The sequence below is a fragment of the Neofelis nebulosa genome, chromosome 2 (genome assembly GCF_028018385.1).
Source record: "Neofelis nebulosa isolate mNeoNeb1 chromosome 2, mNeoNeb1.pri, whole genome shotgun sequence".
In the NCBI taxonomy this organism is placed as follows: Eukaryota; Metazoa; Chordata; class Mammalia; order Carnivora; family Felidae; genus Neofelis; species Neofelis nebulosa.
The window spans coordinates 98,624,656-98,645,916 of record NC_080783.1 but is presented as its reverse complement, the minus strand read 5'-3'; the positions used below and the strand labels follow the sequence as shown (position 1 = coordinate 98,645,916).

Sequence of the window (21,261 nt, the reverse complement as noted above, 5' to 3'; positions counted from 1 at the left end):
TGGGACAGAGAGAGACAGAGCATGAACGGGGGAGGGGCAGAGAGAGAGGGAGACACAGAATCGGAAACAGGCTCCAGGCTCCGAGCCATCAGCCCAGAGCCTGACGCGGGGCTCGAACTCACGGACCGCGAGATCGTGACCTGGCTGAAGTCGGACGCTTAACCGACTGCGCCACCCAGGCGCCCCTGTTGAGCTGATTTTAAGCAGAAATCATTCAAAAGAGTAATTTTTATGAGCGCCAATTTCTAAGTCTAAGTCTAAAAGTGAAAGGGCAAATTAAAAAATAAACTTTATACCTCACAGTCCGTATGGAACAGTGCCATAAAGATAGGACACTGGGAGTGCCCTGTACAGGTGAGTTTGCTCAGTTTGTTGAGAGACAGAGGGAAGATCAAGGTGAATTAATAACATCTCCATGTAAGTCAGTTCACTTCCCTCTATTCTCCAACTATTGACAGCACCCTTAAATCCAACCAGCATTTTAGAAAAGGTGTTCTCTTGAGCAATAGAGAAATGTAGTGAGTATCAGTAAATGGCTTATGGCAGATCTATCCCACTAACTGGAAAAATCAATCACCCTTACATATGAGCAATGTCACAGTTCCACCACAGTACCTTTGGTCCTTCTATCTGTTAACCAGGAAAACAAGAATTTGCCTTTTTATAATGGAAAATCCAGTAAGAATTTCACATGTAGGCTGCTTCTTCTTTCTCTTTGATTTTGCTTGGGTTTCCACAGGCAATCAAAGTGTGATATGAAGAGGACATCTGAGAACCATCCTGAGAGTTTACTCTTGGTTTCCCAAACAAGGAGCCACTGTGTTCCAGGGACTCCCCCTCTCCCAGTGTGAGGACCTGCACTGAGATTCACTTTCCACAATAGTGCCCTAGCCCTGAGAATACCTGATCATTGGCAGCTAGCTTTCTAGAATACCTCCCATAAGAAAAGCTGACACCTGGGGCGCCTGGGTGGCGCAGTCGGTTAAGCGTCCGACTTCAGCCAGGTCACGATCTCACGGTCTGTGAGTTCGAGCCCCGCGTCAGGCTCTGGGCTGACGGCTCGGAGCCTGGAGCCTGTTTCCAATTCTGTGTCTCCCTCTCTCTCTGCCCCTCCCCCGTTCATGCTCTGTCTCTCTCTGTCCCAAAAATAAATAAAAAACGTTTAAAAAAAAAAAAAAAAAAGAAAAGAAAAGCTGACACCTAGTTCCAGACTAACCAGCACCAAAGTAGACTATTTTCCCTTCACGGACAAAGGGACTATTCCAGTTAAGCTATGGAAAGGGGACACAACAGGGGGGCATGTTTCTTTCCTGGAACACAAACTCACCATGAGCCCAGCAAGCCTCTCTATGAATGAAAGAAGTACTAGGGTACCCTGTCTTCCCCTGCCAGCCCTGTAGTTTATCTCTGTCAGGCTTTCTAATATATCCATAGTTAGCTGGCAGATCTACAGTGGCCTCACCCATGTGTCTGAATGTTACCTGGCTTTTGACTGGGGTGCACCTCAGTTCTCTTCCACACAACCTCTCATTCTCCACTAAGCAGTATATTATTTTGCTAGGGCTGTCATAACAAAATACCACAGACTGGGGGCTTAAGCAATAGACATTTATTTCCTCCCAATTCTGCAAGCTAAAACTCTGAGCTCAAGGTGTCAGCAGCTTTTCTGTCTCCTGAGGACCTCCCTCCTTGGCTAACAGATGGCCATGTTCTCCTGTGCCTTCACGTGGTCTCCTGTGTATGTGTATCTGTGTCCTAACCTCTTCTTATAAGGACACTAGTCATACTGGATTAGAGCCTACCCTAGCGGCCTCATTTAACCTTAATTACTACTTTAAAGACTCTGTTTCCAAATATAGTCACATTCTGAGGTATTGGAGGTTATTCAACATATGAATTTGGGTGGGGGGACACAATTCATCCCATAACAGCTTACATGTGTTCATTCATATAGTGGTCACATGGTTCCAAGCACATCAAGAGAAAAAGTCCCAGTATACAAGCACTTTTTAAGCCTTTGCTTGTGTTGCGTTGCTTGAGTTCCATTAGCCAAAGTCAGTCTCAAGGCCAGAGTCAGTATAGAGTCAGTGTGGCACTATCAAAGGACTGGGATAGAAGGAGGGGAATAATCTGTAGGCATTTTTGCAGTCTACCACATGTTGTGATAGAAATAGAGAAGAATTGGGCTACTCTAGCCCCTGGAGAACTTTAACCTGGTAGGAGTATAGTTCAGATATCTCTTTGTAGAAAAAGAACTTCCAGTATAATAAAATTCATCCTAATAGGTTGTGACATATTACAGTGTCAGCATGAAAAGTCATCCAATTTCCCTATAAAATGAGAAAAGCAATCCCCACCCTTCCCTTCCTCACAAATACCTATGAGATCAAATGTGGAAGCTCCATGGAAGAAATATACTCAATCATCTATCAGTCCCCTTCAGTGATGTATTACACTGATCAAATCTGAAGTGTCTTAATACAAATAATGTAGCTGTTTTTAATCAATACCAAGTCATTTAATAGAGATACATTGCATTAGGTGTTGACCTATCTCCAAAATTTTCCCAAATACTGACTTTTAACAAGACACTTCAAAATACAGGAAGTCTTTCAAATGACATTTTGACTGTCACTGCTCCGTTTCTGTCAAGCTAAGCTCTCTGTCCATTGGTCAGTAAATAGCATAAAATTTGCAAGGTCCATTTTGCCAATTCAATTTGAGTGGTGGTAGAGTCTTAAGAAGTTCAAAGAACCAATGAGCACAGAAAATGAGTTTTTATAATAAATGCTTCATAGGAAAAAACAAGGTCAGACATCTATCTTTACCCAATCTATTCTTTTAAGACACAGCTCAAGTCTTTTCTGTTCCATGATACTTTCTCTGACAATGAGTGCCCTCCAAGATCTCTCCTTTTGAACTTCAAAAATATTTTATTGAATGGGCTGGGTTTAATGGGAAGCAAGCAAAAACCAATTTTATTTTTTCTCACCTTTCCATAAGTTTGATTAGCACTGACATTCCTTATTACCTTCTTTGATAACATTTGGGGCAGATTCCTGCTGCTTTGGCCATTTTTAGACATGAAAATGTCCAGTGGAAACTAATCATAGCAGAACATCAATCCAGCCCAATCTTATAATCATGCAACTTTAACATAGGGCAACAGAATATTCAAACTGCTATTGAATTAAACCTTCTCCTGCCCCCCCATCTGGCACCTGCCTTGGCTGAGGAAGCATGCGGTGAAGAAGGAGAAGCAGTCACCTTTGCCACCCTGCCCCTCTTCTTTGCTCCACATCCTCTCCTACTTACTAGCTGCTGCCATTGCTGAGATATGGAAATGGTGTCCTTCTGCCATTGCAGATGTCTGAAGCAGACGCTTCCTCTCCCGATGTGCTTTTGCTGGTTTCTGGGGATTCTCCGCTTCTGACTCCAGTTTTGTTACCTCATACAGTGCTTCTCCTCTGGCTGATTGCTTCTGACTCCCACTTTATTTCCAGAGATTTATCTCTCAGTTAGGGTGGTATCAACTCTCCAGATGATCTCCCCTGGCAGGGACCCAAACCAACTCCCTTCTGTGAGGCCCATATTGCAGGAAATGTGCTCCTTTGCTCCACTGTCAGCAGGAGTTCACCATCTCTTTCTTGTTTCTGCTGTCCCAGGGCTGTTGGCCAGCCACAGCATCAGCCACTGGTATTTATTCACTTCAAACAAGAAGCAGGTATCAGTCTCTAAGTCTGCCAAACTCCAAGGAATGTGGCCAGGCTTTCTGAGTAGTTTTCTTGAAACTTCTCTTCATTTGGCTTAAAATCATTTAAATCATTTGGCTTGAAAAGTACTGATGAGCAGTGATAGAAGAAATGCACAAAACCCTCTAGACTCCCTCCAAAGAAACTCCTTCTTTCAGCTCTTCCCTGAAGAAGTGAACAATGGGCTAATAAGACAGACCAACTGCACAGTCTCTGTACACACTCTGCCTAAGTGGCCAGATCTAGCACATAGCCCTGTGAGTATGGATACCTGGTACCAGCTGATTTGTCCTCTGAAATCTTTACCGGAAGTCTGAGGCAAGTGACATCTAATGACTTGTTACTCTTCTATATGCATCGTTCTTGACAAGATTGCCTTATTTTACTGAGTACCACTATAAGATTAGCTGTATTTAAACCTTGGGAAGGTAAGAGTTTGAAGAAAATGGAATAAATGAAGAAGAGACCATATTTTGTATTCTTGAGGTCCTCACAAACTAGTGGAGACTGTAGTAGAAACTTTCTGGAATTATATATCAGCCCCATGGCCTAATGCCCCATTTCTTTGGAAACTCACCCCCATACCCCCTGATGGGCCACAACAGCCATGTTTGTATGGTAATGCTATTCATTAGGCATTGCTCACTTGGACCTATGGCTGACATCTTCCTCAAGATGAGCTAATTAGATTACTTTCTTGGGAGTTAAGGATTGGACTGAAAATTATATCAGACTCTGCAGCTGGAAAGGTAGGCATTTTCTACCTTGCAGAATAGAGAAGAGAAAATCAACCTACAGAGGAAGAGAGAGAATGGGGCAAGCATACAAAAATACACAGAAATGAGGGGAAGAGAGACAGAGAATCTGTGAACTTGGTTTCAATGACCTCCCTATAGACTCGTTGCATCTCTGCCCTTTGGCTTATGATAATGCCTGAATCCATACAGGAGTTCTCTTCTCTCTCTCTCTCTCTCTCTCTCTCTCTCTCTCTCTCTCTCCCTCTCTCTCTTTTGCTTAAGCTAACTAAAGTTAGCTTCAGTTTCTAAAATCTGAAGTATCCTAAGTAATAGAAACATAATATATACATAAAAAGGAGTTGAGAACGAGACAACAGCATATAGGTAAAAGTGGCTGATCAAGAAAGACACCACAGAGAATCGGTATTTGGGATGATCTTCAGAAGATGAGTGGGACTGCTATGGGGAAAATGGGAAATAATCTAGGTAGAGAAAATAGGATGAGCATGGAAAGGAGGTGGAGAACTGAACATTTAGCTGAGGTGCCTAATATGTCAAGAGGAGTCACTGGAAAGAAAATTAGATGAAGGTCAGATTTTAGGAATCTTGAAAGGCATGTAAGTTTGAAAGGTTTTTTAGCTGGAGTAACATGATAGGATCTGCATTACCGAAGCTAATTATTATAACAGTGTTTAGGAAAATTAGAAGATAAGGGGACTAGATATAGGGAAAGCAGATGAAAAAGGCTAATGGGAGGACCAGTCTAGGTTAGTGGGTATTGGAAGAAGAAAGGAAAAGTCCAGTTTGGCATTTTAGTTCTGGAATCAGAGTAAGGAGTGTGATGGTCCCATGGCAGAAACAATTCCAGATCTAAATGGTGCCAAACATGACCATGTCCTAGCCCATTTAATGAGTAGCTACTGCCATGGTACACTGCTGTTGAGCAAATTACATACATGCTGTAGCAGACACATGCTGTTTCCCAACTAGCAGCAGCTTCCCCTTTCTTTGGGGAGCAGCACTCCAATCTCTTTTGAGAATTTGGGTCAGGAGGCTCTTCTAAATTCGCGTGTCTCTCTGTTACTGTAGAGCTTCAGATGTGATGCAGGCATCAATGTCTCTGCAATGTCTTTGTCATGTAAAGGGACACACAAGGCACGTTCTGACTCTGTAGCCCTCAACCCTAGGCTTATAAACCCCCCATCCTGGACTCACCTGTGTGATTCCCACCCCCAATCAGACAACACTGGTGCAAAGAAGGATCTATAGGTATCAAATAGCTACCATAAAATTAGTCTTTTTATATGTTTATTTATCTTGAGAAAGAGAGAGGGGAGGGGGAACACAAGTCAGGAAGGGGCAGAGAGAGAGAAAGACAGAGAGAGAATCCCAAGCAGGCCTGACACAGGCTCAAACCTATGAACGGTGAGATCATGACCTGAGCTAAAATCAAGGGTCAGATGTACAAATGACTGAGCCACCCAGGTACCCCATAAAATTAGTCTTTAAGTTACCCTTTAACCTCTACTTAGTACTTGACAGGATCTAAGGTGTTAGGCTACCTGGGATTGAATGTTGGCTCCCCCACTTACCAACTGGGTGACCCTGGGCAAGGTAATTAACGTCACCATGACTCATTATCTTCACCTACAAAATAGGGATAACAGTAGGGTCTATCTGAAAAATGATATTAGGAAGATTAAATATCTTAAAACTCACAAAGTGCTTAGGACAGTGTTTGATACATTGAGAAGGCCCAAAACATTAGCTTACAATATAAGAAGCACTTGAACACATTGGCAAGTTATTGTCCAAAAAGAGTAGCTCAGTTTCTCATTGCACAAGAGCTGAGACTGTTGTGTCTGGCACATTTTCTCCACATGTCCAATAAACAAGACTGCCCATAAGGTAATATCATCAATCTACTTAAGGTTATACTTGTACAGAAAATTCATCCTGGTGGGCCTATTCCAATGATACAGCTAAATTTGAAGTCAGAAATTTCGTCAGGATTATACTAAGATCTTTTGATGAATGAAGACTTTGGCTGGTAACACCTGTCCTAAATTTTTTCCTAATAAATGATACATACCTTTGAGATTAAACCAGATTATTTTGCCAATATTTGTGACATCTGCATCTCTTTTTTTTTTTTCTTTTAAGTAAAAACTGACTGTCTTGGGTTTGAATAACACGTGTTCATGTGCCAACACTGTTTCCCCCTCCCCCACCATCACCCAATACCAATCCTATCTGCCAAGTTCACATGCAGCCTCAGACCTTTCCCAGCCCACAGGAAGATAGCCACCCTTACCCTTTTAAAGATAATAGGAAATAAGATCCGGAGCGCCTGGATGGCTCAGTCAGTTAAGCGGCCAACTTCGGCTCAGGTCATGATCTCGCAGTCCGTGAGTTCTAGCCCCGCGTCAGGCTCTGTGCTGACAGCTCAGAACCTGGAGCCTGCTTCAGATTCTGTGTCTCCCTCTCTCTGACCCTCCCCTGTTAATGCTGTGTCTCTCCCTGTCTCAAAAATAAACGTTAAAAAAAAAATGTAAAAAAAAAAGATCCACTTGCCACTTAGGGTGATTTTGTCAGAGAGATAGATCTAAAAATTATCATGCTCTCAATAGAATGGTGACTCTGTCTCCCCAATCACTTTAACCAACATTGCAAAACCCCCAAAATACTGAGAATTAGTGCTGTAGTCATTTACTAGGTAATCTGACTCTCAATGGAAAGGATATGAAGACAGCCACTTTAATGAACCATATGAAGTTAACTATATGATTTCCTTAAAGTCTCTAGGCTCCTTCCTTACTATATCATTAGGAAGTCAAGGACTTGGACCTTGCATAGCACAGTGCAAAGAGCTCAGGGTAGGAGCCCTGGATCCAAGTCCCAGGCCTACCATTTACTTCCCATGAGATGTAAGAACAATAATATTTGTGCTGCTAACCTCCAGAAGGTTCCAGTAATGAGCCAGGGTGATCATTCATGTTTGTGCACATGCTTTGTATACCCTCAAATGCTCTGCTACCACAATATAGATTTCCCAACACCCACAGAAATGTCTTGGGTAAGATATACCTGGGATATGCCACAAGGCCTTATATGAGAGGAATCCATTAAAGTGATGTCATTCATGGTTAAAGACAGTGCTCACTCATGACTAAATGCCCCATTTCAAGGACCTTGAGGATAAGCTCCACTTTGAGTTTAGTCCCAAGGAGCAGTTATCATCTATCAAAATTTTATAGGATTTCTTGTATCTGACAAGGAAAATTATGTAACTTTACTTCACTTTTTTGGAGCCAAGATCAATGAAAAACTGTTAAATTAGCACATCTTAGGTGCCTGGGAACATCTATTCTTGCTGTTCCTTTCAAAGTGTGAGTTCTACTGTTATTTTTAATTTGACTCTTCTACATTATATTGAATTGTATCTGAGAGCTTCTTTCACAAGAAGAAGGAATGAAAAGGAGATATCAGTGATGACTGACTGAGAAGTATTTCCAGAAGAAAACAAATACATGTCTTGTAGGTCAGATAGACATTTACTTGGCAGTACTTTCCAGGGCTCACTTTTGGCACTCAGATTCTCTGATTTCATCTGCATCCAAGGCATTATGGCAACTTTAAGATTATCCAGGACAAAGGAAACAAAACCCAAGAAGCCCACATGAGTCCACAGCCCATGTAGGGGTCTCTCTCCACATGCTACACACTACCCACTACAGTCTAGTGGGGAAGGCCCAAGGCCGGGTCACTGTCTGTTCCCTGGGACTGAGGACAACTGGAGCAAGAGATCTCAGGGCCTACAGCAGCATGCTCTTTTTCCATGGGATTACTCTAAAGGTTTTGTAATAAAGTTAACAAACATGTAATGTTTACCCACTATGTGCCCGGATCACATTATAAGGAACACAAACACAAATATAAGACACAATTTCTAATCCCAGGGAATTCATGGTGTGGCAGGGGAAGAGGCATATGTTGATTGAGCCATAATAGAGGACACGGTGGGATAAGAGATAGATGAGAAGCATAAATCAGGGCCGAAGGGGCAAAATGAGAGGCTGGGTGGTGGGCTCAGAAGTCCAACTGCTGCCTGGGCACAAAAGCCTACTTAACAAAACGTGTGACTCTGGGCCAGACACTTAACCTCTCTCTGTGCCTCAGGTCCTTCATACAGTCGGGATAATAATACTACCTACATCACTGAGTTGTTAGGATGCCTGAATGAGTTAATATGGGTAAAGCACTTGGAACGGTCCCAGGCATATATTGCATGGCATGTTGGGATGAAAGAATGGCACTTTCGTTCATCCCAAAGAGACAGAAAACAAAGATAGTGACCAGTCCAATCTCCTTGTCAAATAGACAACCCTGGTAAATCATCTAATGACACTTGCTATCAAGGATACCCCTGGAGAAACAAAGCTCTTACTCCCCAGACTGGCCCCCTTCATTGTGCCACCTGACAGACCACTCCACAACCACTGGGGCAATAGTGTGCATTAAATACCAAGCTTCATCAAAATGTTTTTAATGCTCTTAAAATTAACTCGGAGGATTCTTAAAAATTAAATTGAATCGTTCAGTCTCTCTTTTGTCAATTCTGTGCAATAGCAAGCTTCTCCCCATTTACTTTTGGCATTCAACTTTCATTTAAAACTTTTGATAATCTAATGGTTAGTTTCCCTCAGTAACCTTAATTTTGCCTCAAATATAAGGGGAAAAGTCCTCATAGTATCCCCAAATAGCACCTAAGGAAGAGAAAAGTTGGAAAGAGAAAGTGGATGCAAAAGATGAATGTCTCTCTTTCCAAACTTTGCCCATGACCTGACTATTCCTTACCCATAGGGAAAAGAGGCCAGAACCCCATGGCCATTGTATGGAGAACATCTTGGGAGCATCCCGACCTGCCTGAAGAGAGAGCCATGCTCATAAATGTCTGAGCATAGTCAACTAGTTGTTGTAAGTAATAAGCTCTCAGGATCAGAGATAGATACACACACACATACATACACAGATGATAGAAAATTAAGTAGGTAATGTCTGTTTTTTAAGTCAAGAAATGTTTCATCACCCCAAATACTTTCTCCAATCCAAGATTTACTCTGAAATCCCACCATTAACATGCCTTTCAGTTAAGCCACACCCTTTACAGGCAAATTTAATAAATTTAAATATTCTTAAGATTGACAGTCCACTGTCTCTCTAACACCTGGGCCTGAACCCAGTCATCAGACTGCCTTCCTCCTGACTGGAGGAACAAGGATCCTGGAAGATGGGGAGTCTGCAGAGAGCCATAGCATGACCAGCAACAGAGAAAGGAGGAAGGCAGTGCCCAGGACGATTTCCCACCCTCACTATTTGGTTGAAAGCTGATCCTAGATCCCTGCCTTGTCCAAATATCATCCACTGACATCACAGAAAGGTCAGGAAAAGATTTATCATTCAGTCTTTGTTTCTAGGCTTGTAAGTGGAATTTCAGAGAAGTGACATGTGGGAGGGAGATATGGTTCAATTGGTAGGTAAATCATAGCTTGGTTAGCATACTTTTTAATTGCCAGAGGAAATAAATCGTAAGTGGTTGAATTGCAGGTGGTGGTGACATTGCTCTGAACTGCTCAGGCTGTAGGAAAAGAAACCAGTGGGAAGGAAAATACCCAAAGAACAGCGTTGTCACGGGCATTTCCAATGCAACACAGCCAGCCAAATCAATCAGGGTAAAAAAAAAAAAAAAAAAAAAAAAAAAAAAAAAAAAAAAACTGGCTAAAGGCCACCCTCTCATCAATCTTGGAAGAGAAAACCATAGCAACATATGTTCCCTTAAAAATGGAAAACTGCAATTCATTTCCAAAGTAATCATTTCTAGTGCCTGCCTCAACTTTTTATGCCTCTCTGAACTTCCTGGGTATATTTACAGAGCAAAACTTTCTTCCTGTGTGTGTGTTCATGCTGTGTTTTATTTGCATTGCAGAATATCACTGTAGCCCTCCCAGTCCTTATAAATTAAGTTTATTTTGAGATGAGAGGAATGGAGCAGAAGTAGTCCCTGCTGTGACTTAATGTTGTAAGAGTTTATTTCTTTGTTTTTCTTGGGAAACTATATTGATGGGGCAGGCAGGGGAAAAAAACCAAAGATAAAAAGTCTCCCCCCAACTCCATGTCTGTTTTGACTCTCATTTTTAAAAAGCAAATGTATCCAAATAATCTCCTTCCAGATGTACTCAGATCAAATGGGGACACTGGGTAATTGAGAAACAAGATTTCCATCTGCTCTATCAATTGAAAGGCAAAAAGTGGAAAGGAAAAAAAAATTGAACCACTCCTCTGTTGCCTGTGAGCATTGTAAATGGATGGATAATTCAAGTGCTGGAGGACTTGGAAAGAGCTGAGATCCCTGAGTGACTGACAAGTGTAGCTCGAGGACAGCCATGCAGGGTGGCTGTTCTCCAAGTCTTTCTCCAGGGCCAGGGTACCACCCTGGTGCCCCACTCCCTTGACTGTTGTGTCCCCAGCACCCCACCCCACATTGGCCAGCAAGCATGCATGCATGTATTCATCTGTTCAACCAATATTTGTTGGGCTCCCACCACCTTGAATTTCACTTACTCATTTGAATTTCACCATGACTATGTGAAATAGGTGTGGGTAGGCAGCTCATTGTTGCCCTGAAATGTTATTAAGTCCCATACTCCATGAATCATGTCACATACCTCTGCTTTGTCTCTCAAACTAGATTAGAAACTTTTCAAAAGCAGGAAGACTAGCTGCAAGGGCTTGTCTTTCATTGCTCACATTCTCTAGAGTGACTTCTAACAAAGAGCACTGAATATAATAAGGAAAGCAAAATAAACCCATTAAAAAAAAAAAGGTAGATTTACTTCACTTTTAAATATAGGGATGTACCAAATAAAACAAATCTCAATCACTGGGAAGAAAACATTTTCTCCAGTCCTAGCCCTCCTTGTTTCTAGAGTCGGAAATACCACCTTTGGAGCAGATTGCTGCTCTCAGAAATGGCATTTGAGAGGTATTTCTGACTTATTTAGGTTAAAGCAAGTGCTTTAAGTGCTCATTCTTTCTGGAAGAATTGTCTAACCAGATGCCTTTGTCCTGGTGAAAAGCTCTGCAGTTGGAGGTAGAAGTCAGTCCAAGCCCTTCCTTGGTGGGTATGTGCATCTGTGCATTTACCCCAGGGCCTGGAAACCTTGTGACCAGAAGAGAAGTGCACCCACGACCCTGCTTGGAAGGACAGTGAGGCTCCCTAAAAGAAACGTACTACCAGCAGGAGCGTCACTCAGCTCAGACCCTGCTCCTTAGTGGGGACGGCCAGACTGGGGCACTCCCTGTGGACCTGCCTCTCCACTGAGGAAGGTGCTTGTGGAAAGTGGCCACATGCCATTTGTTGTAGACTGAATTGTGTCCCTTACCCAAAAGCCCCTAACCCGTACATGACTGTATCTGGAGATACGGTCTTTAAGAACTAGTTAAGGTTAAAGGAAATCATAAATGTAGGGCCCTAATCCAATAGGACTCTGGCCTTATAAGAAGAGAAAGGTCTCTGTCTATCCCTATCTGTCTCTCTATGTCTCTCTCTGTCTCTTTCTCTCCACCATGAGAGAACAAAGAGAAGGTAGCCCTCTGAAAGCCAAGAAGAGAGCCCTTACCAGGAACCAACTCTGCCTGACCTTGATCTGGGACTTCCATCCTCAAGAGCTGTGAGAAAATAAGTATCTGTAGTTTAAGCCACCCAATGTATGGTATTGTCTGACAGCCCACGCTGACTAATACAGGTACTGTCTATCTTATTTTGTTGATTAAAAAACTAAGTTCAGAAAGGTTAAGTAATTTGCTCAAGATCACATAGCCAGTAAGGGACAGAGCTAAAATTCTATAGTGCATTCTTCTCCTTTTGCTGAACTGAAATTCTGATGGAAAGCCACGTTTACTTTGATCCACACTGTTATCGGAAGGGGAGGTAGGCTCATTAGGCAGACAATAATGAGAAATGTATATGCCATTATAATAGCTTTACATGGCCTGAAATAGTGAAAAAGCAAGGCTTACCAAAAATCCTTGCTGAATAAATAAATGAGTAAGTGAATGAATGAATGAATGAATGAATAAATTTCTCCAGGCTAGAGCTAGCAAGGCTTCATAGAAGAGGTTACAATTAGGAAGCTGGCATTCTTTCCCCAACACCTAAGCCTTCCCTTGGTGAACATTCTCCCCACTGTCAGATGTCATGAGGGTTAGTCCTTCCCTGGCCACACACCAGTGGACACCTGGGCTTTGCAGACTGAATCTCTCCTGTCTGTCCCTATAGCATCTTGTATGGCAGTGACAAGAGACAGATGTGTGTACTCTTCTGCTCTCCTTTTCCTGTGTTCACACTTTTCCTGCAATCCATGTAGAGGCTTCATACACTGAATAGGACTTTTTGTTTCTCTTTTTCCTTCATCTGTGCATGAGGCCTCCACGTCGCCTGGAGACCCAGAGCTGACCTATAGAGGGAATGAAGACTTACATATGTTACTGCTAGAACAGCAGAAGAACTGAGACAAACAGGATGTGCCGTGCGCACAACAACAGCATTGCACAGGAAAATAGAGAAAGGAGGAGACCACACTACCCCCACCCCATTCTGCCCTCAGGAAGTGTAGTAGAGGGGCAACAAGAGGGAATAGAATGAGGTGTGACCTTGGGAAAAATCTGCAAGGGAGGCAGGACATTCTGACCTGGAGGGCCAGGGCAAGAGGAAGGGCTGCTCAGGAGTCAGGACCTGTGTGGCTAGCTCCAGTGAGTAGCAGGGAAATTAACCCAGAGAGTGGGGGTCACTCACCGCTATTCACCGCTATTCAAGGCTCCACATTATCCAAGCAGGAAGCCCCATTACTGTCCATCTGATGGTGCTGGGGCAGGGCTTTCCACCCTTAGCTGCCTGTACTCTGCCTGTGGATTCTCCACCAGAGGGGGAGGATGCACACTCACCTGGACCCCACCCCGGCTGAGCCCCGCCCCTACTGCCTTCTCTGCTCTCCCCTTCCATTCAGCAATAAGATAGTAGCTAACCCATAGAGCTTACCGTGTAAGCTATACATGTGTGTATATATACATATAAATGTGTGTATACACGTATATATATCATTCGTACTTATTTACCCCTTACTACAACACTCTATGGCAGATACTAGTATAGTCTCTCCAGTGTATGGATAAGCCTCTCTGTGGCACAAATAGATTAAATAAGCTGCCTAAATTCATACAGAACTGAACATCAAACCTGGCTCCAGATCTCTGGTTTCAACCACTATTCAACATTATCTCTCATCACCCAAGATACATGTTGGACCCCTTGAAACAGAGGGTATGAATGTAAGAGGTAGTGGTTTGGGAAGTGGAAAGAGCAGACCGGCATGGTACTTCACTGAAGTCCCCCACCCCCATTACACGTGTCTGGGTCTATGGTCTAGCTCTCATAGTGGAATTAAACTCCCCCAGGTGAGAGTCCTGCCTTATTTATCTTGATACATCCTTCTCAAGGACAACACCCCTCATGCATAAAAAGCTGAGTAAATGGTAAGCATATTTAATTACTGGAAGTTATTAACAAAAGCTTTAGGTTTGAGTATGTTTTGAGGACCACTCAGGGTCCTAGAGTACCTCTCAAAGAGGCACAGACAGATACGTCACAGCGCTCTCCTGTTTGGACCAATAACCAGTCTTTCATTCTCTAGAGAACTTGGAGGAAGAGACCAATTTACCTTTACTAATGTAAAGCATTACATTCATTACATTACATTACATTTTATCTTTACATTTTAAAGATATATAACCTCAGTGCATCTCACTGATTCTGAGTGATAGGGAAAGTTAAGTTATACCTTTATTATACAGGTAAAGAACCTGAGGCATTAAAGAGGTTAAAACATGTATCCAAGATCATACAGCTACTCAGTAGCAAAGCCAGGACTGTAAGGCTAATACCTATTTCCCAACTTTCAGTCTGGCATTCTTTCCTCTAGACCTGGAAGCATCCCTTGGACAGTGGATATATTTCTCATTCTCAGAATCCATAAGCTTTATCCCACAAGTACCTTTCTCAGGCTGCACACTTGCTGGAAAGGATTTGGGGGAGGCATTTCACATAGAGCCTTGCTAGCTAAGCTTTCCATGGGCCAGCAGCATCAGCATCACCTAGGAACTTGTTAGAAATGAAGAACCTTTGGCCCATCTAGTATATATTGAACCTAAATCTGCATTTTTTTAAGTTTATTTACTTATTTTGAGATAGAGATAGAGGGGGGAGGGACAGAGAGACAGACAGACAAACAGAGAGAGAGAGAGAGAGAGAATCCCAAGCAGGCTCTGCACTGTCAGCACAGAGCCCAATGTAGGGCTTGAACCCATGAACTGTGAGATTATGACCTGAGCCAAGATCAAAAGTCAGATGTTTAACCAACTGAGCCATCCAGGTGCCCCTAAATCTGCATTTTAATAAGATTTCTGGGTGATTTGTATACATGCAAAATTTTGAGAATCACCTCTATAGAAGACCTGCCCACAGGGGCAATCAGCAACAGATAGAAGTTGAATGTTCTCAGGTAGATTCCATGAAAGTTTCATGGGTATTTTATGTAGCTGACCATATTCAGATACTGACTTGGTAACCATCACCTGGTTCTCATTCACAACAAGCAGGTGAAGGAAGTGGAGCATACCTTGGACATGGACCTGTTAGGAACTTCAAGCAGCACCCACTGGGGGAATGCACAGATAAGCGCCATGCACCATGAGTCTCTCCCACATGAGAAAACTGGGGGAGGAGGGGCGCCTGGGTGGCTCAGTGGGTTAAGCCTCTGACTTCTGCTCAGGTCATGATCTCATGGTTCATGGGTTTGAGCCCCTCATCTGGCTCTGTGCTGACAGCTCAGAGCTTGGAGCCTGCTTTTGATTCTGTGTCTCCCATCTCTCTGCCCCTCCCCCCACCACCTGCTCGCTCTCTCTCTCTCTCTCTCTCTCTCTTAATAAATAAACATTTAAAAAAAAGAAGAAAACTAGGGGAGGGGACACCCATCTAGAGTCACATATGCATGAATTTTAGGTCCATAAATAAGGTACTGACTGGCACCATTCTCTCACCGCTGCCCTGGGACACTGTGGTGCTCAATGTTCAGAACACACAAATCTAATTCTGCTTGGCATCAACCAGAAAAGTGACTCTGCATTACAGACGATGATGCCTCAGCTGATTTCATGGATGTCTGTCCTCTGGTCAGTGGACAAGTGGTAGGCTGAGTTGAATTCAGCCCCCTCCTCCCACCCCAATTCTCTGTCAGCTCTCATGCCAAAGGAAGTCTGAATCAAACACTATTTTTGATTTTTTATAAATTGTCTCTACAGGATGGTGTTCAGCCTATAACATGCAGAATGTTTTAAAGGACCAGCTTTTGAAACTTGTCTGGAAAAATTAAACATGCTGATAAGATTTTCCTCACCAAGAGGAGCACTTGCTAAACTGGTATGAATTTGTCCACTAACCTTAATGGTACCATAGTAGGTTGAATAGCCTTCCCCCAAAATTCATGCCCATCAAAACCCCAGAATGTGACCTTACTTGGAAATAGGGTCCTTGCAGATATAATTAGTGAAGATGATGTTATACCAGATGAGGCAGAGGTGGGCCCCAAATCCAATGACTGGTGTTTTTATAAGGAGATGGATATTTGGGGGCACCTGGGTGACTTAGTGGGTTAAGCATCCAACTTCGGCTCAGGTCATGATCTCATGGTTCGTGGGTCGAGCCCCATGTCAGGCTCTGTGCTTATAGCTCAGAGCCTGGAGCCTGCTTCAGATTCTGTGCCTCTCTCTCTCTCTCTGCCCCTCCCCTGTTCATGCGCTCGCTCTCTTGCTCTCTCTCTCTCTCTCTCTCTCTCTCTCAGAAATAAAGACATTCAATATCTATATATCTATATATCTATATTTCTATAGATAAATAGATAGATATAGATATAGATATAGATATAGATATAGATATATAAAGGAGGGGGATATTTGCAGATTCACAGACGAACGTAGGTAAAAAGGTCATGTGAATGTGAAGGCAAAAATTGGAGAGATACAGCTACAAGCCAAGGAACCACCAAGAACTGCTGATAGCCACAAGAAGGCAGGAAAAGGCAAGGAAGGATTCTTCCTTAGTATCTCCAGGAGGAGCATGACTCTGCCAACACTTTGATGTTGGACTTCAGAGCTTCCCAAACTGTAAGAAAATACCTTTCTGTTGTTTGAAGCCATTAGTTTGTGGTACTTCGTTAAAGCAGCCTGGGAAACTAATACAGTATCTAATAACTAATGTTGCTGACATTATTTTGAGAGCTTGCCTCATGCCAGGCATTGCTCTGAGCATTTCACATGTGTTTACCAGTTTAATCCTCCAAGCAACCTTCTGAGGGAAACATGGTTCTTCTCACTTCACATAAGAGATATGCAGTTCCCTTGACCACATTTGTTACCCAGCTGATGAGTGCTCCAGCAGGTTCTAACTCAGATCCTACTCGGAACCTCCAACCGTGAGCTCTGAAAGGTGGGAAGAGACACTGAAGAGAATGTGTAGGCAAGAATTGGCATGGCCAAGCTCCTGTTCTGGCCGTGCCCCACTGACAGTGAAAATGAGGACCCATGGGAAGCAGCTGAAGGATCAGGAAGCTTGGCCACCTAGTAGCAGAAGTTAATGCTATTTGGTTTCTGGGAAATTGAGTTATTAGCGAGGGTTCTCAATTAAGAAAAGCCCCAGTGTGCAAACCTAAGCTAAAAAGAACTGAGGGGCTGTGGTAGTGGACATTCTTTGGAGAACCAGCAGGGCCAAAGCTTCAAAGAGTACACCTAGGAGACCCATTTCACTCCTGGACTTGAAAGTGAGTGGACTTACAGTAGCAGCTGGGAGGAGTTCCAAGGAAAGAGTGATCTTGCTGAGTTCAAATGTTTAATTCTTTGAACATATTTCCCTTAAGTCTGTTACGGCATTTAAGAGCTGTTTCTAAAATTACCGTGCTAATGTACAGTTTGGGTTGGTTGAAAGGGTGGGCTGGCTCTCTGGAATCTGTCAAATCTTTCATAGGAGCCCCCACTGATGAGCCACAAACTAGGAGGAGCTGGAATGCCACGTGGTAGCAGACAGTTCTTGCTGTAAACAAAGCCTGAGGCTTTAAAAAAAAATGCATAGAATGAATGTATCCAACACGCAAAGTCTATACAAAGGTTTCTCAGCCCTCTGGGTTGGTTTTTTGGGCTGGATCATTCTTAGTTGGGTGGGCGGAGTATGTCCTGTGCATTATAGGATGTCCAGCCGCATTCCTGACTTCTTACCCACTGGATTTCCAAAAGCATCCCCATCCCAGTACAAAAATGTACCCAGAACAAAGTCGTCCCCCTCCCTACCAAGAACCACTAATCTATATAGAGTAACAGAAAAATGCCACCATTCACTTGGGAAAGTCTTTGTATTTACAACGTTTGTTAAGCAGCTCAAGGGAGAGGTCAGATAGCACTCCCTTTTCACAATCAGCTCTACTCACACGCTCTTTTTTTTTAATATTTATTTATTTTTGAGAGAGAGAGAGAGAGAGAGAAACAGAGCACGGGCAGGGGAGGGGCAGAGAGAGAGGGAGACACAGAATCTAAAACAGGCTCCAGGCTCTGAGCTGTCAGCACAGAGCCCAACACGGGGCTCAAACTCGGGAACGGTGAGATCATGACCTGAGCCAAAGTCAGACGCTCAACTGACTGACCCACCCAGGTGCCCCTCTGTTCACATGCTTTTAGCCCTGATTTGGCCAACTACCCAAAAATCTTCTCTACCCTGTTTCTTTCTTCCTTAGCTTCTCCAACACTACTCTTTCCTTACTTCCATTCCTAATATTTCCTGTTCTCCTTTCCTGGCTCATTTTCCTCTGCTTGTCCCAAAACATTGATGTTTCATAGCTTTCATTCTTAGCTCTCTGGTTTGCTTTCCTTGGTTAAGTGTTACTTCCACATAACCCCATTTCTCATCTACACATTGACAACTGACTTCCAAATCCCTGTCTTTAGCTTGACCCTACTCTAAGGCTTAACTAAAAAGGACTAAACTAGTATTCTAGTACTCCTAGCTAGATATCTATATATGTTCCACAGATACCTCAAAATCAAATTATCTATAAACATCCAAAATATTTACTGAAATTCCAAGCAACTTGGTCTCTATGCCACCATTCATTCTGATCAAAATTCCGTCAAAATTCTGAGAGGTCTTCCTTCTGAAAACCCCCCATGATGAACTTGTCACCAGGCACTATTATAGATTCTACTGTGGCTGCTTCCTCTGGTCTGCACCCCTCTCTCCACTCTGTCAGGACTGTAAACTAGGCCTCTCCATCTCTGTCTGCTCCCACTGTTGTTCAAGCACCATTCTAAAACAGTTGGGATCCACTCCCCGCTCTTCCTCCTATGCTTCTACTGCAAGGACAGGATCCATGATCCACCCAGGTACTCAACCCAGAAACCTGAGCCTCACTATTCACTCCTCCTCCTGCTTTCCATTCAACCAGTCAACAGGATAATCTTCGTTCTACCTGGAATTCATCTACTCCTCTTTCTACTCCTGCTGTCTTAGTCTCAGCAATTGTTACATCTTGCCTGGACTATTCAGTAAGTCTCCCTCACTCCAAAATTTGCCCCATCCACTTAGTATTACAGCAATCACTAGAATGATCTTTAAAAATAAAACTCTGGCATATAATCCAGCAATCCCACTTCTGGGTATTTACCCAAAAGAATTGAAAACAAGATCTTGGTGATAGCTGCAAGCCCATTTCACTGCAACATGATTCACAATAGCCTAGAGGTGGAAGCAATCCAAATGCCCATTGACAGATGATCAGATAAATAAAATGCCCTATATACAGACAGTGGAATATTATTCTACATTAAAAAGGGAGACCCCATCACAAGCTACAAGATGGATGAACTTTGAGGACATTAGTCCTCAGTGAAATAAGCCAGTCACAAAAAGACAAATGTATGATTCCACTTACATGAGGTGTCTAAAGTAGCCAAATATGTAGAAACAGAAAGTAGAAGAGCAATTACTGGGAGCTGGAGCAGGGGATGGGTGAGGGCTGGGGAGAAATGGGGAGCTGTTGTTCAGTGGGTATAGAGTTCCAGTTTTGTAAGACGTAAAAGTTACAGAGATCTATTATTGTACAATATGTACACACTTAACACTACTGAACTGTACACTTAAAAATGGTAAAGATGGGGGCACCTGGGTGACTCAGTTGGTTAAGCATCTGACTCCAGCTCAGGTCAGGATCTCACAGTTTGTGAGTTAGAGCCCGGCATCGGGCTCTGTGCTGACAGCTCAGAGCCTGGAATCTGCTTTGGTTTCCGTGTCTCCCTCTCTCTCTGCCCCTCCCCTGCTTTCTCTCTCTCTCTCTCTCTCTCTCTCTCTCTCTCAAAAATAAACATTTAAAAAATGATAAAGATGGTAAATTTTACTTTATGTGATTTGTAACACGATTAACAACTGCTTTAAATAAAAATCTGTTCATATAACTGCCTGTTGTAAACCCTTCCCTGGCTCACTCTCTTCTGGCGTTTGCAAAATCTGTCTGTTCCACTTGGAATGTTCTTCAAAACACCTCTTCCCTGCTCTGCTCCTGGAAAATGTTTCCTGGTCCTATGGGACAACTTCTCTCACCTCCCTCCTTTGTGATGACATAACCCCTCAACTTACCCCACTGGGCACTCACACTAAGGAGCTGATGCCCATTTTCCATGTCTGCTCATCCTAAGAGACTGTGAAGTCCTCACACACAGGCACTTCAGTGTCCTTCACCTCTACATCTCTGGAGCGCATGCTGCCCAGCTGGTTTAGGAAGGCATTCATCAGATCCCAGTGCTGTGCCTACAAAGATTTCTGTTGAATTCTATTTTTTCCATTTTATCCTACCTGAAATAAATGTTTCCCCTGCCTCCCCAATCTGACTTTTCTGCCTTCTTTTTTATAGTCTTTTTTCCTCATTAAACTTCCAATACTGGCCTGGTCCCGCATTGACTAACCTCAGGGTTTCCAATTTCATTTTCCTTATACTTCTGTCCCATGGTTGCTGGATCCCAAAGCTTTTCATGAATGTAGTTTCCATCAGACAGTATGTAGGATGACTCACTGAAGTGGAACAAAGACTCATTTGAACTGAGATCTGTTACAATAAAGCAGTGGCCACTGGGATTATTTACATACAGTTTGAGGAGTAATCTGCTGCTCTGAGCCACTGGAGAGATGTGTGACCATTTCTCCACCTCTGTTTTAAAATGTATATTTTATTATTATTCCATTCTGGTGAGGCCAACACACCAGGACAGGGTGGCCATTGAAAAGATAGTTGGTTATTCACAGTTTCCAAGAGGAAGGACCATGGGAGGAAGGACTGGGGCTGCCCAGGACTCAGAGGAAGTGAGGAGAAAGCATGGGTGAGAACTTTTCTCTTGGTTTTACCTAGAAGAAATGTCTGAGTCAGGGTAAGCAAGCTATGCACATTTAGGATTGGTTAGTTTGAATACTTGAAGTAGGCTTCAGGGCATAGGGGCTGTCTCTAGCTGCCTGGTACCTGGCCAGGTGGTGATTATGGCAGGGGATAGTGTAGTGGCCCAGAGCGTGAGAGCCCAGTAAGGGAGGTGCAAGGGGGAGATGGGCTTTTGATGAGTTGGCTTACATGTGG

At 43.2% G+C, this 21,261-nt stretch overlaps 1 long non-coding RNA gene across 2 annotated transcripts in view; it reads right to left on the bottom strand.

The window, feature by feature from the left end:
- Positions 1 to 21,261, bottom strand: part of LOC131503792 (uncharacterized) — a 101,333-nt gene that overhangs the window by 28,666 nt on the left and 51,406 nt on the right. For both annotated transcript variants that reach the window (XR_009257607.1, XR_009257608.1), the window contains one exon: positions 6,082 to 6,166. This is a non-coding gene — a long non-coding RNA (uncharacterized LOC131503792). The remainder of the gene's footprint in view (positions 1 to 6,081; positions 6,167 to 21,261) is intronic.